Source organism: Sphaeramia orbicularis, chromosome 5 (genome assembly GCF_902148855.1).
Source record: "Sphaeramia orbicularis chromosome 5, fSphaOr1.1, whole genome shotgun sequence".
NCBI lineage: Eukaryota > Metazoa > Chordata > Actinopteri > Kurtiformes > Apogonidae > Sphaeramia > Sphaeramia orbicularis.
In genome coordinates this window covers 34742060-34754987 of record NC_043961.1, presented here as the reverse complement: position 1 = coordinate 34754987, position 12928 = coordinate 34742060, and positions in this window count along the sequence as shown.

Sequence of the window (12928 nt, the reverse complement as noted above, 5' to 3'; positions counted from 1 at the left end):
CAGAAGAAGAAACGATAGAGGAGGATTCTCCAGAAGAACCTGCTGTTATTGTTCCAGTTGAAACTGCAGAAGAAGAAACGATAGAGGAGGATTCTCCAGAAGAACCTGCTGTTATTGTTCCTGTAGAAACTGCAGAAGAAGAAACGATAGAAGAGGATTCTCCAGAAGAACCCATCATTATTGCTCCGGTTGAAACTCCTGAAGAATCCGAAACAGAGGATGCTCCAGAAGAACCTGCAGCAGATGCAGAAGTAGTTATCAGTGAAACATTCCTAGAGGAGAATGCTGAAGAACCTCTTCTGAGCGCACCAGAAGAAGAGGAACCTGCTGTCCTTGTTCCCACAGATGTTGAGACTGAAGAGGACGGTGAAGTGGCAGCTGCTGCAGAGGAAACAGAACCACAGGAGTCAGAGGAAACAGCTGTCGTTGCAGTTATTGAAGCTCCTGACGAGGAACCGGCCCCAGAAGACCCAGTTCTCGTAATCCCACCAGACGATGAGGAATCTCAGGAGGAAGAGGAAACAGATGAAGAAGCAGATGTTCTAGTGGCTCCTCTTCCAGAAGAACCTGCCCCAGAGGAGGATGCAGTTCCTCAAGAACCAGAGGATCCAGAGGTTGTTGTCGTAGCTGTTACTGTGGCCTCTGACCCTGGCCTTGTTCCTGTGGATGTGGAGGCTGAAGTGGAAGCTGCTGCAGAGGAAACAGAGCCACAAGAGTCAGCAGCAGAGGAAACAGCCGTCATTGTTGCAGCTGAACCTGCCACGACCGGAGAACCAGAAGTTATAGATGAATCTGTCATCATAGTGCCACCAGAAGAAGAAGCTGAGACAGAAAGTCCAGCTGAAGAAGTGCCTGTACTTATAGTCCCAGAGGAAAATGCTGAAGCGGATCCTATTGTTGATGACAAACCTCCCACTGATACAGAAGAATCTGTAGTCGTTATGATTGAAGAAGAGGAGGAACATCAGGAGGAACCACAAAAACCAGCCCCAGGTGGTTGTACATGCAAGACAGTTGCTGTACCTCCTGCTGAAGAACCAACTCCAGAAGAACCCATCCTTATAATTCCAGAGGAGGAAACTCCAGAGGATGACACACAAGAAGAGGAGGAGGTAGAAGTAGATGTTGTTTTGGATGTTCTTCCAGAAGAGCCAGCTGTGGAAGAAGAGGACACAGCTCCAGAGGAGAATGAACCAGAAATAGTCATCATATCTGAATCTGAGGTGTTATCTGAAATGGAGGAGGTCCTGGCTGAAGCTGCAGCTGGTCCTGTCACAGAAGAACCTGTAGGTAAGAATGAGAAGGACAATTCTGTCTTCTGACATTGACTAAATATAGATAGGTGTGGTTATGGTTTTATGTAATACGACATAATCTTCATCTGCAGAGAACATCTGCCCAGTTTTATTGGAAATATTCTTAATTTCATGAGCTCAGGTTTAACCCATAAAGACCCAAATATCCATCATCGACCAAAACCATCTACTGATCTAAAATGTTTAATGTTTCATACCTGCTGATCCACTAATCCTATCAATACATGTAAGTAATTGTTGTAAAATGCAGTTTATCATCTTTTCATGGTCATCAGATATGACCCATTTGGATGTTCAGAGGCTCCGTGGAGAACATGGAAACACTGTCACCTTCTACAACATTGATTCACCAGTAAAACCCATGGAATTTGATAAATGACAGTGGATAGAGACACTGGGTTTATTTTCAGTTGATGATAAATTTTACTGAAAAAGTCACTTTTTCTCTAGTTTTCTCTGTTTTTGATATAATAACCCTCAACTTTAATCTGAGCTTTTATGAACATCTACATGATCAGTAAATTAAATATAGGAAAATACATGATTTATACTAATGAAATACAAAATACAGAGGATAATATTATAAATAAAAGGTGATAAATCAGTTAAGAAAGGTTAGATATAGAGAAATTTTCATTTGGGAACTAACACAAAAGTAGTGCTGGGTCTTTATGGGTTAAAGGTTTAATCTATGATTTTTAATGGGAAAATGATCTCTGTGACCGTTCATGTGTGTGGCTCGAAAAACACTTCTGAGATTAAAATGAAACAACACAGTTACATTTGTTACACATAGACTTAAGGAGATGTTTAGTTTCATCTACAGTAAAAACTAAATACAGTAATTTTTCCATAGTGTATCATGATATTTGAGTAACCTTTGATTTTCCTTTTCACTAATTTTACTGCTGTTTTTCCAGCTATTATGAACAGAGGGGCAGTGCTTGGAGCAGCATTCTTCGCCTTGGTGTCTATTATGACCATTGGATTTATTGGGATAACTTTATCCAAAAAACTGCGGTGAACAAGTGAGTATAAAGTTCTGCATTAACATATTAGCAATGATTAAATAATTTAGAGATTCAAGAGGTTTTATTGTCACATACACAGGATGAACCATGGGGAAAAAAATGCTTATTAGCTCTCCCTTCTTCCATAGTAGAATAAAGGTAAAAAAAACAAACAAACAAATAGAACAGAAATGAAAATGTTTAAGTGTATTAACAGTGACTGGATAGAAAGGATGTAATACACATTAAGTCCTATAATTTAACTCATAAAGACCCAAACATCCACTGTCGACCAAAACCATCTACTGATCTGAACTGTTTAACACCTGTTGATTCACTAATCCTATCAACTCATGTAAATAAAATAAAAAAAATACATATGTAAAAAAAATGTATGTAATGTAAAAAATATGTAAAATACAGTTTGTCATTTTTCATGGTCATCAGATATGACCCATTTGGATGTTCAGAGGCTCCATAGTTACCATGGAAACATTGTCATCTTCTACAACATTGATTCACCAGTAAAACCCATGGAAGTGGATCAGTGACAGTAGGTGGAGACACTGGGTTTCTGTTCAGATGATGTTATCTTTGCTGAAAAAGTTGGTTTTTTCTTCAGTTTTCTCTGTTTCTGATATGATAACCTCTGAATTTACTGTGAGCTTTAATGAACATCTACATCACAGGTGTCAAACATGCGGCCCGGGGGCCAAAACCGGCCCGCCAAAAGTTCCAATCCGGCCCGCGAGGTGGCTTTGCAAAGTACAGAAGATATTAACAATCAAGGGTGTCGAACTCAAAAATAATAGCATAATAACCTAGAAATACTGACTCCAAATGTTCTTCTTGGTTTAATGGGAAAAAAATAAAATGACGTTATGGCTATAAATAATGTCAACTCCAATTTCTTTTCTTTGATTTATTGCAAAGAACATTAAACTCTGATTTCCTTCAGTAATAAAATGTCAATAACCTGAACAAATATGAACAACCTAAAATGTGTAAAGAAAAATACGTATAATTTTAACAATATTCTGTCTGTTTTGTGTCTTGGTAGATCTGATCTGTAATGCACATGTATTAATCATAAGTTGAGACATAATATTGATCAAATTTTTCTTATTATTTCTTCTTATTTTTCTTCGGAAATTTCAGTTTTTTCAGGTTATTCACATCTTTTTTGTTTGGATAGTGTAAAATGTAAATGATTTCATAATTTAATCTTATTTTTTGCATATGAAAAATTTGAAGTTGTCATTATTTATCAGTTATTATGTTATTATTTTACTGGTCCGGCCCACTGGAGATCAAATTGGGCTGAATGTGGCCCCTGAAAGACAATGAGTTTGACACCCCTGATCTACATGATCAATGAATTAAATATAGGAAAATAAAGGATTTAAAAATTTAAACTGAAAAAACTCAAACTAAAGAAGATAATATTACAATGAATGGTGATAAACCACTTACGAAAGGTTAAATATTGAGAAAAATTAATTTGGGAACTGCCACAAAGGTAGTTCTGGATCTTTATGAGTTAAGTGATTTATCAGCATTTATTACAGTATCATCCTCTGTAGTTTGCTTTTTTAAGTAAAATCAAAACCTGTTGATCCACTAATCCTATCAATCAATTAAGTATATTTAGAGTGACTGGAAAGGAAGGAGGTATTTTATATATAAAGTCACATAATTTAACAAACACCCAAACATCCACTGCTGACCAAAACCATCTACTGATCTAAACTGTTAAATACCTGCTGAGCCACAAATCCTATTAATCCATGTAAATAATTGGTGTAAAATACAGTTTGTCATTTTTCATGATCATCAGATATGACCCATTTGGACGTTCAGAGGCTCCGCAGTTGCCATGGAAACACCGTCATCTTCTACAACACTGATTCACCAGTAAAACCCATGGAGTTGGATCAGTGACAGTGGATGGAGACACTTGTTTTTACATTCAGTTATTGATACAAATGTCTCTTTTTCTTCAGTTTTTTTCTGTTTTGATATAAAAACCTTTAACTTTACTCTGAGCTTTTATGAACATCTACAGGGTGGGGAAGCAAAATTTACAATATTTTGAGGCAGGGATTGAAAGACAGTGTATCACCAATTAGTTTATTGAAAGTCATGAGAATTTATTTGCCACAAGAAAATTTACATAATAGAAAATGTTTTTATTCTATGTGTCCTCCTTCTTTCTCAATAACTGCCTTCACACGCTTCCTGAAACTTGCGCAAGTGTTCCTCAAATATTCGGGTGACAACTTCTCCCATTCTTCTTTAATAGTATCTTCCAGACTTTCTCGTAATAGTTTTGCTCATAGTCATTCTTTTCTTTACATTATAAACAGTCTTTATGGACACTCCAACTATTTTTGAAATCTCCTTTGGTGTGATGAGTGCATTCAGCAAATCACACACTCTTTGATGTTTGCTTTCCTGATTACTCATATGGGCAAAAGTTTCTGAAAAGGTATGGATAATAGTGTTAGGTATGATTATGACATCAGTATATGTTTGGTTTCAAAACAATTGACGTAGTGCCTGCTGAGAAAAAACAACTAAATGTTCATTGTAAATTTTGCTTCCCCACCCTGTACATGATCAGTCAATTAAACATAGGAAAATAGATGATTTTCACTGGAGAAAATGCAAAATAAATGCAAAATAAATGATAATAAATCACTAAGGAAAGGTTAAAAAGAGAGAAAAAATCATTTGGGAACTGACAAAAGTCACACTGGGTCCTTATGGGTTAACATTTCTTTTTGTTGTTTGGTGCCTAAAAATCAGAAACAAACTTGTTAGAAGTTCACAGAATAAACTGGGGAAGAGAAATCTGTTGTGAAATAAAGAAAATTACTCCAAAGTTGGCAGGAAATAGTGAGTGAATCCTGTCAAATATCATAGAAACTGTACGATGAATGGTTTTGGTTTACGCTCCAGGCTTTTATAGCATGTTCATGACAGCTGAGGTGTTTTCAGTTTCATGCAAATGTCTCTAATAATCTAATAATCTCTCTGAATACTTCCAGGCAGCAAAAGGAAAGAGTTAAAAACAAGCCAACGGACACAGTCCAGAGAGAACAGGATACAGGACACAGGACTGAGACTCAGACACAGACCTGGACATGTCCCTCATGTTTTGTTCACAGCTTGTGGTGTTTTTTTTAAGGATAGAGGGGGTTGTATGCTACATAACTCAGGTTATATTTGTGATCTGTGATTTTAGTTTCTATAAAAACCTGACTCGACCAGACTCAAGAGCTTTTGGGGACCTGAAAACAGAGTAAACATTGGACTCTGGTTCAACAATGAAAGTCATCAGTGCTGCTCAGTATCTGCTGTGTGTGTAAATGAGCAACAGTTTGTTAACAAGTTGGCAACATGTTCTTAGGAGGTGATAATATGTCAACAGAATGTTCACAGCTTGTTTTAATTTACTTCGTGCCAAATAAATAAATGATGAAAATGTTACAGTCCCAGGTTCTTCCAGGGTTTGGAGACCAGAAAGCAGATGTTTGAACACAATCTATGAATAGAAACCACTTCTTATGCATTTCACTCACAAGAGGACATACTGCGATCTGCTACTTAACAGTGGTTTAGAATATAGCATACAGTGTTTTAACACAGAGGAAATAGTCAGGTGAAGTGCAAAAAGGGGCAAAGTAAGGGGGAGAAAACTAATGCTGGGGGTCCTAGGTAATAGTTAAACATTAGTCTATTTTTGCAAAAATTATTAACCTGTCACCATAAAAGAATGCTTGCTTCATTAGGCACAAAGAAAATATTTGTTCTTTGCAATATTTTAGTTTTATTTTGGCTAAAAATAGTCAAATCCAGTCAGCCTCTGCCCCCATCTACCCTCCTTCTTATTTCAAGACATGGTTTGTTCCAGATGTCAGCGCTCTAAGCTGATGCTACTACATGTACTTCCATCCAAAAAGTAAAACTACATTTTATTTGTATTTGTATATCAATGTAAAAAAAAAAAAAAATGCTGTCATCATTAAAAGATCTTATTAAAATGTAAAAAATGATTTGCACCTTTCTCATAACTCTTGCACGAAATTGTAAACTCTATTGTAAGCAGAATATTGATCCATGCCTGCACAATGTTACTTTGTTATTTTTAGGATTTGTGTGATTTGCAGCATTGAAGTGGTGGGGCCCAAAGTGAGGGTATTTTCACGGGGCCCCAAATCCCTGTCGACACCCTTGAGTATCTGTAAAATTTCCATCACTGATCTAATCACCGAGTTCACAATGTAATATAGGAAATGATAATAGTAGATGACTATTAGCAACTTAAAAGGTGATGTAATACATTTGTGTGAACATGTGAATGTATTTGAATAGTAAATAATAGTTTTTGTATGAGGAATATGAGCATGTGACTGGTCTTTCTAAAAGTGAAAACAGTTCTATATTATATGATGTGTTTATGGGTTTGTGATTGTTCTGAATTGTATGTTTTGACTTGACATCTGTGGTTTAATTGTTGCTGATAATTAAAGTCACTAAACTGTGCTAAAAAAAAAGGGTTAATATCAGCAGGTGACGTGTGAATGTTCTTTGTCATTTACTGCTTGTGATTAAAAATGTTCTTTAAAGGGCCCCTTCCAGAACATTTCCATTTGCCTACTGACTCATACATACAGTACATACCATGTAGACCCCCATGCATGAGAAAACACACCCGTCTCACATGCAGTTTCAGAGCCAAGGGGCCGTATCATTTTCCCTGTCCTGTCAAGTAGCATGCAATGGAAAGCTCAGCTATGAATCACACGGTGGCACGTTGGAGCATCGCGTCTCATCCTGTGCACAGTAAATATTTTTAGGACGGTGAGGGGGGACACGGTGTTCTAAATGAAGGATTTAAACTGTGTCCGTGCTACATACATGTAGAAGATATTCCTTTAATTTACCTTGGGATAAATAAAGCATCTATTTAATAAAATCATATCCCCATTGTATTTGTGGCCTGTTTTTAATTGCAGAATAAATCAGACCTACAGAGACTTAATGGAAAAACTCCCAGGAGTACAGTTTCTTATGCAATTATTCATTTTATATCGTATTTATTTACTGCAGGTATACCTTCAAATGCTTTATGGTGTTTCTGTATTTCATGCGTTAGCAAATTATTTATTCAAGAAACTTCTGTGAGATCAAGGTCTATTTTATGATTCACTTAAAATGGACAAAACGTCACAGTTTTTATGATTTTCTGTATAACCTCGATGTGCATGACATATATATATATATATATATATATATATATATATATATTGAGAAACAAGAGAGAACTGATAATCTGAAAGATTTTCTCATTAAAAAATGAATGTTTATGCAAGTTTCTGCACCCAAATACCTTTCTTTCTTGTAGCTTTTCACATTTTTACAAACCAAGTGTAGTGATTTTGACTCAGTACTCAACCTAATATGACAAATGAGGACTTGATTGATTTTGCTTGATGAAATCTTGTTGTTTTCTGTGTTGTTACTGATGAAGGAGAGCCTTGTACTGTTGTTTCAAGAGCCCGAGCAGCTGAAGAACATCCTTGTATAGCTGTCATAAAAAGCAGAGGAACCCGTGACAGCTGTCAGCCTGATGGACATGTGAAGGTCGTCAGGGTGGAGGAATTTGGAAAGCCTGAGTAGTCTGGGTGAAAGCTTGTGAAAAGCAGATCAGGAATCAGCACATCTGGTTTGTACGATGCTTTAAACGCTGAGGTTACAGGAGCAGATGAGACATGACAGACCCACTGTGTCAAGGCTCCTGTTTAACAGTATTACAGGGATTATTTTAAGATTAATACACATTAAAAAGCAGAACAGAAGCTGTAGCTCCACTGAAAACCCTCAGTGTACTGAATACCAGAGATACGGAATAATCACTAATATACCATGAAGTTATGTTAACACAGATTCTTTCATTATCATTAGACAGAAGAATAGTATCACATTTAATTCCAAGATTTATGACTGAAATAGATACAGAAACACTGTTGTCTGTATCTGACTCTGTGCCAGTGTCCTATCTTTTTCAACTTCACACATTCCTGTTAATATTACAGCTCAAACACTACTTCCTTGTAATAGGAAACACTGATAGGACGCATCAAAACAAATGACAAGATTCAGTGTTTTGTTTTGGTTTATTTGCAGTCAAATCTAGTTGTAGTTCACAAATCTGTACTCACAGACTTGAGCTTACATGTGTGCCGTTTGTTTTCATGGTACCACAGCAGCCTCTGGTGGCCGCACACACTCACATACATGAAAAATAACCACATCCACAGTCTGACAGCGAAGACCAGATGCAAATGTTTGAGCGAATTGAAACTAAAGGTCATTTTGAGCTGTGATTTCTGTCAGACATTTAAAGAACCAAAAGCTTGTCTTGCTTTCAGGTTATTTCACTCTGAATAGATCTTAACATTTAAAGACCTAGATCTATTTTTGTGGTGTCTTCTAAATCTTTATTTCTCTACATTATCACCATTTATTAGAACATTATCCTCCATATTTTGCTTTTTTTTTTTTTTCTTTTAAAAAAAAATGTAAATCAGGTATTTTCCTCTTTTTAATTTACGGATCATGTAGGTGTTCATAAATGCTCAGAGTAAATCCAAAGGCTATTACATCAAAACACAGAAAACTTAAGAAAAAACGACTTATTCAGCAAATATATATCATTAACTGAACATAAAACAAGCATATATAAGCACTCCATGGGTTTTACTGGTGAATCAATGTTGTAGAAGATGACGGTGTCTCCATGTTCCCTTTAGTGCATCAGAACATCCAAATGGGTCACATCTGATGACAATGAAAAGCTGAGAAACTGTATTTTACCTGAATTATTTCAATATATTGACAGGATTATTGGTTCAAAAGTTATTAAACATTTTAGATAAGTAGACGCTTTTTGTCTCCTATTTCAATATGCTCATGAAAAAGGTTCCAGTTCTGTGATAAGATTTCCACCACAGTTCTGACCCATGTAAGACCTTATCCTTTTTACCTTTAACCCATAAGGGCCCAATGTTACTTTTCTGTCAGTTCCCAAACAAGTGTTTCTCTATATTTAACATTCCTTAAGTGATTTAACACCATTTATTGTAATATTATCCTCTGTATTTTGTCTTTTTTCAGTGCAAATCATCTATTTTCCTACATTTCATTTACTGAGCATGTAGATGTACATAAAAGCTTGAGTGAAATTAAGGGTTATTATATCAGAAACAGAGAAAACTGAGGAAAAAGTGAATTTTTCAGCAAATCTATCATTAACTGAGCACAAACCCAGTGTGTCCATTCACTGTCACTGATCAAACTACATGTGTTTTACTAGTGAATTCATGTTGTAGAAGATGACAGTGTTTTCACGTTGCACCAATTATTTACATGGATTAATAGGATTAGTGGGTCAACAGGGACTAAACAGTTTAGATCAGTAGATGGTTTTGGTCAACGGTGGATGTTTGGGTCTTTATAGGTTAAAGCAGTGTTTTTCTTCCTTGGGGTCGGGACCCCACGTGGAGTTGCCTGGAATTCAAATGGGGTCGCCTGAAACTTCTAGTAATTGATAGATAAAAAAAAAAAACTTACTAATAAAAATATATGGTGAGTTGAGAGAGACAATCCCAATCCATAAAAGACATGACAAACTGTGAAGCTGAAGCTGAAGCACTGTGGTACTGTTTATCTGTCAAATGTTCATTGTGGTCGGTTTCAGATGCTGCAGCTCTTTCATAATTCATAGTTTGAGTTATTGTTTGTTCAGTTTTGATTGTCAGCCTTGTAAATACAAGCTGGACTGACTGCACATATCCTGACCAAGGAAAATCAAATTCTCACTTTGTGCAGTAATCTACACCTGGATTTTCTGCCTCTGTCCATAATAATATGCATTATATAGACTAAATGTCCTCTAAAATTAAAGTTTATTTGCAACATAGTATAGAAAACTATTACATGATCAAAAACAAATTAATATTATTAAAAAAAAAAAAAAAAAAAACGTCTCTGTTTTGAATGTCTGGGGTCGCCAGAAATTTGTGATGTTAAAATGGAGTCATGAGCCAAATAAGGTTGGGAACTACTGGGTTAAAGAAAGAAAACTATGGTTTTATTTGCAGCACAAAGTTGTTGCATATTTCTGATGAAAATGTAGACAAAGAAGCATGTGTATGTAATCTTATCCTCTATATCACAGGTGTCAAACATGCAGCCCAGGGGCCAAAACCGGCCCGCCAAAGGTTCCAATCCAGCCCGCGAGATGAATTTGCGAAGTGCAAGTTAGGGCATCAAACTCAAAAATAATATCATAATAACCTATAAATAATGACAACACCATTTTTTCCCTTTGATTTAGTGCAAAAAACATTAAATTATGAAAATATTTACATTAACAAACTACTCTTTAACAATAAAATGTGAATAACCTGAACAAATATGAATAACCTGAAATGTCCAAAGAAACTTAAGTGGAATTTTAACAATATTCTGCCTGTTACTAAATGTTTTGTGTCTTTGTAGATCTGATCTGTAATGCATATGTATGGATGATACATTGAGGCATAATATTGATAAAATTCTCCTTATATTTCTTAACAAATTTCATTTTTTCAGGTGATTCACATCCTTTTATGACAATGTTTTATTCTTGTTTTATTGAGTCTGTGTTGACCTTTTCTTTTATCAGCTGGTATGGGTTGGAGGGCATCACTAAAGTGTGCAGCAAAATTGCTGGCACCACACTCACTGATGTGGCTGTGTTGTACCAGAGGCGGACTCTGAAGAAGGCTCAGTCAGTCCTGGATGATCCCAGTCATCCCCTTTATGATGTGTTCAGGTTGCTTCCATCAGGTCGCAGATACAGTATTCCTAAATGTAGGACCAATAGGATGAGGAATTCTTTGGTTCCGGCAGCCATTGTTCTGCTGAATAATTCTTTATAATGTTGGTGCTATTGTTTTTAATGGATTGTTTATTGTATTTATTGTTGGTTTGTTGTCCGTGTGAAACTGCTGGCTGTAGAACAAATTGCCCCTCGGGGATAATAAAGTTTACTTTGACCTTGACCTTTTTGTTTGGATAGTTTGTAAATGCAAATATTGGCATAATTGAATGTTATTTTTTTGCACTAAAACAATTTGGAGTTGTCATTATTTATTGGCTATCATGCTACTATTTTACTGGTTCCGCCCACTTCAGATTAAATTGGGCTGAATGTGGCCCCTGCAAGAAAATGAGTTTGACACCCCTGATCTACATGTAAGCTACATGACAATATACAGGGTGACCCAAAAAAATGGGAATTTTTGAAGTGCGTATTGGCAGACATGAGCAAGTGGCAGCACTGCGAGACAGTGACCTTGAGCAAGTAAACACACCCCCATTTTAGTAACCATTGGCGGCTGTGCGAGAATTGTTCGGTAACCGTGTGATCTCAAGATTCGGTAACGTTCCCTGGCCCCCTAGATCACCAGATTTGTCTGTTTGTGATTTTTTCTTGTGGGGCTATCTCAAGAGTAAAGTGTACACGACTCGACCAAGACCTCTGGATGAGTTAAAACAGAGAATTCAGGATGAAATTCACAGTATCCCAGCTGAGATGTTGCAGCGGTCAATGAGGAATCTCAACAGCAGATTTCAAGAATGCATTCGTACAGGAGGACGCCATCTACAGGAAGTAATTTTTAAAAAATGAAAATTCCATCATTGTTTCTTAAATGGTATGTTTTAAGGTTTCAATTACTATGAATAAAATATTTTTCTTCCATCACTCTTGGTTTTATTGGATTGTTAAAAAGTTCCCGCTTTTTTGTGTCACCCTGTACTACATGAGAATATATACTGTATATAAAGTAACTCTGAAACGCAGATAATGATGGGAACAGCATGGGATAAAGAAAGCAACAGAATGTGTTAACCTGCTAAAACTGTGTCAATATTAATACACTTTTTCCTTTTAGTACATGCTACTTTAAGCACACACACACACACACACACACACACACACACACACACACACACACACACACACACTGCAGTTTTCCATTTGTGCTAGATTTTAGGGAAACTTTCATTCTAAACCCCATCATCTTTTTGTTTAAGTGAAACTATGTCACTATGCATTTGCAGTCAGGATGTCCCTCCTGCATTCATGTGAACAGATCTGACCTGCTGCACACATGTCAGCTCTTGCTTCTGCAGTTGTTCTTGGCTATTCCCACACGCACAGATGGCACCAGCCTACAGGCCCGTGATGCTCCCACATGAATCTAACCCAGGTACTTAATCGGCACGGTTTCCTGTTGGGCTGCAGTGTGTGGGTCAGTGCCTGCAGCAGAGCCGGTGGTCCTGTGGTCTTCACAGACTCCCTGTCCTCGCGCAGCCTGACCTGAGCTGTTTGGCCCCGCCGCTGCGCACGCGGGGCTGCCTCTCCCACTGCACTGCTCCGAACAGAATGAGTAACTGAACAGGCTTTGGACTCAAGCCTCCATCCGCCATTTTCAGCACATTGAAAGCAGGTAGAGTAAAACATTATAATAAAAAATCCCCAAGTTC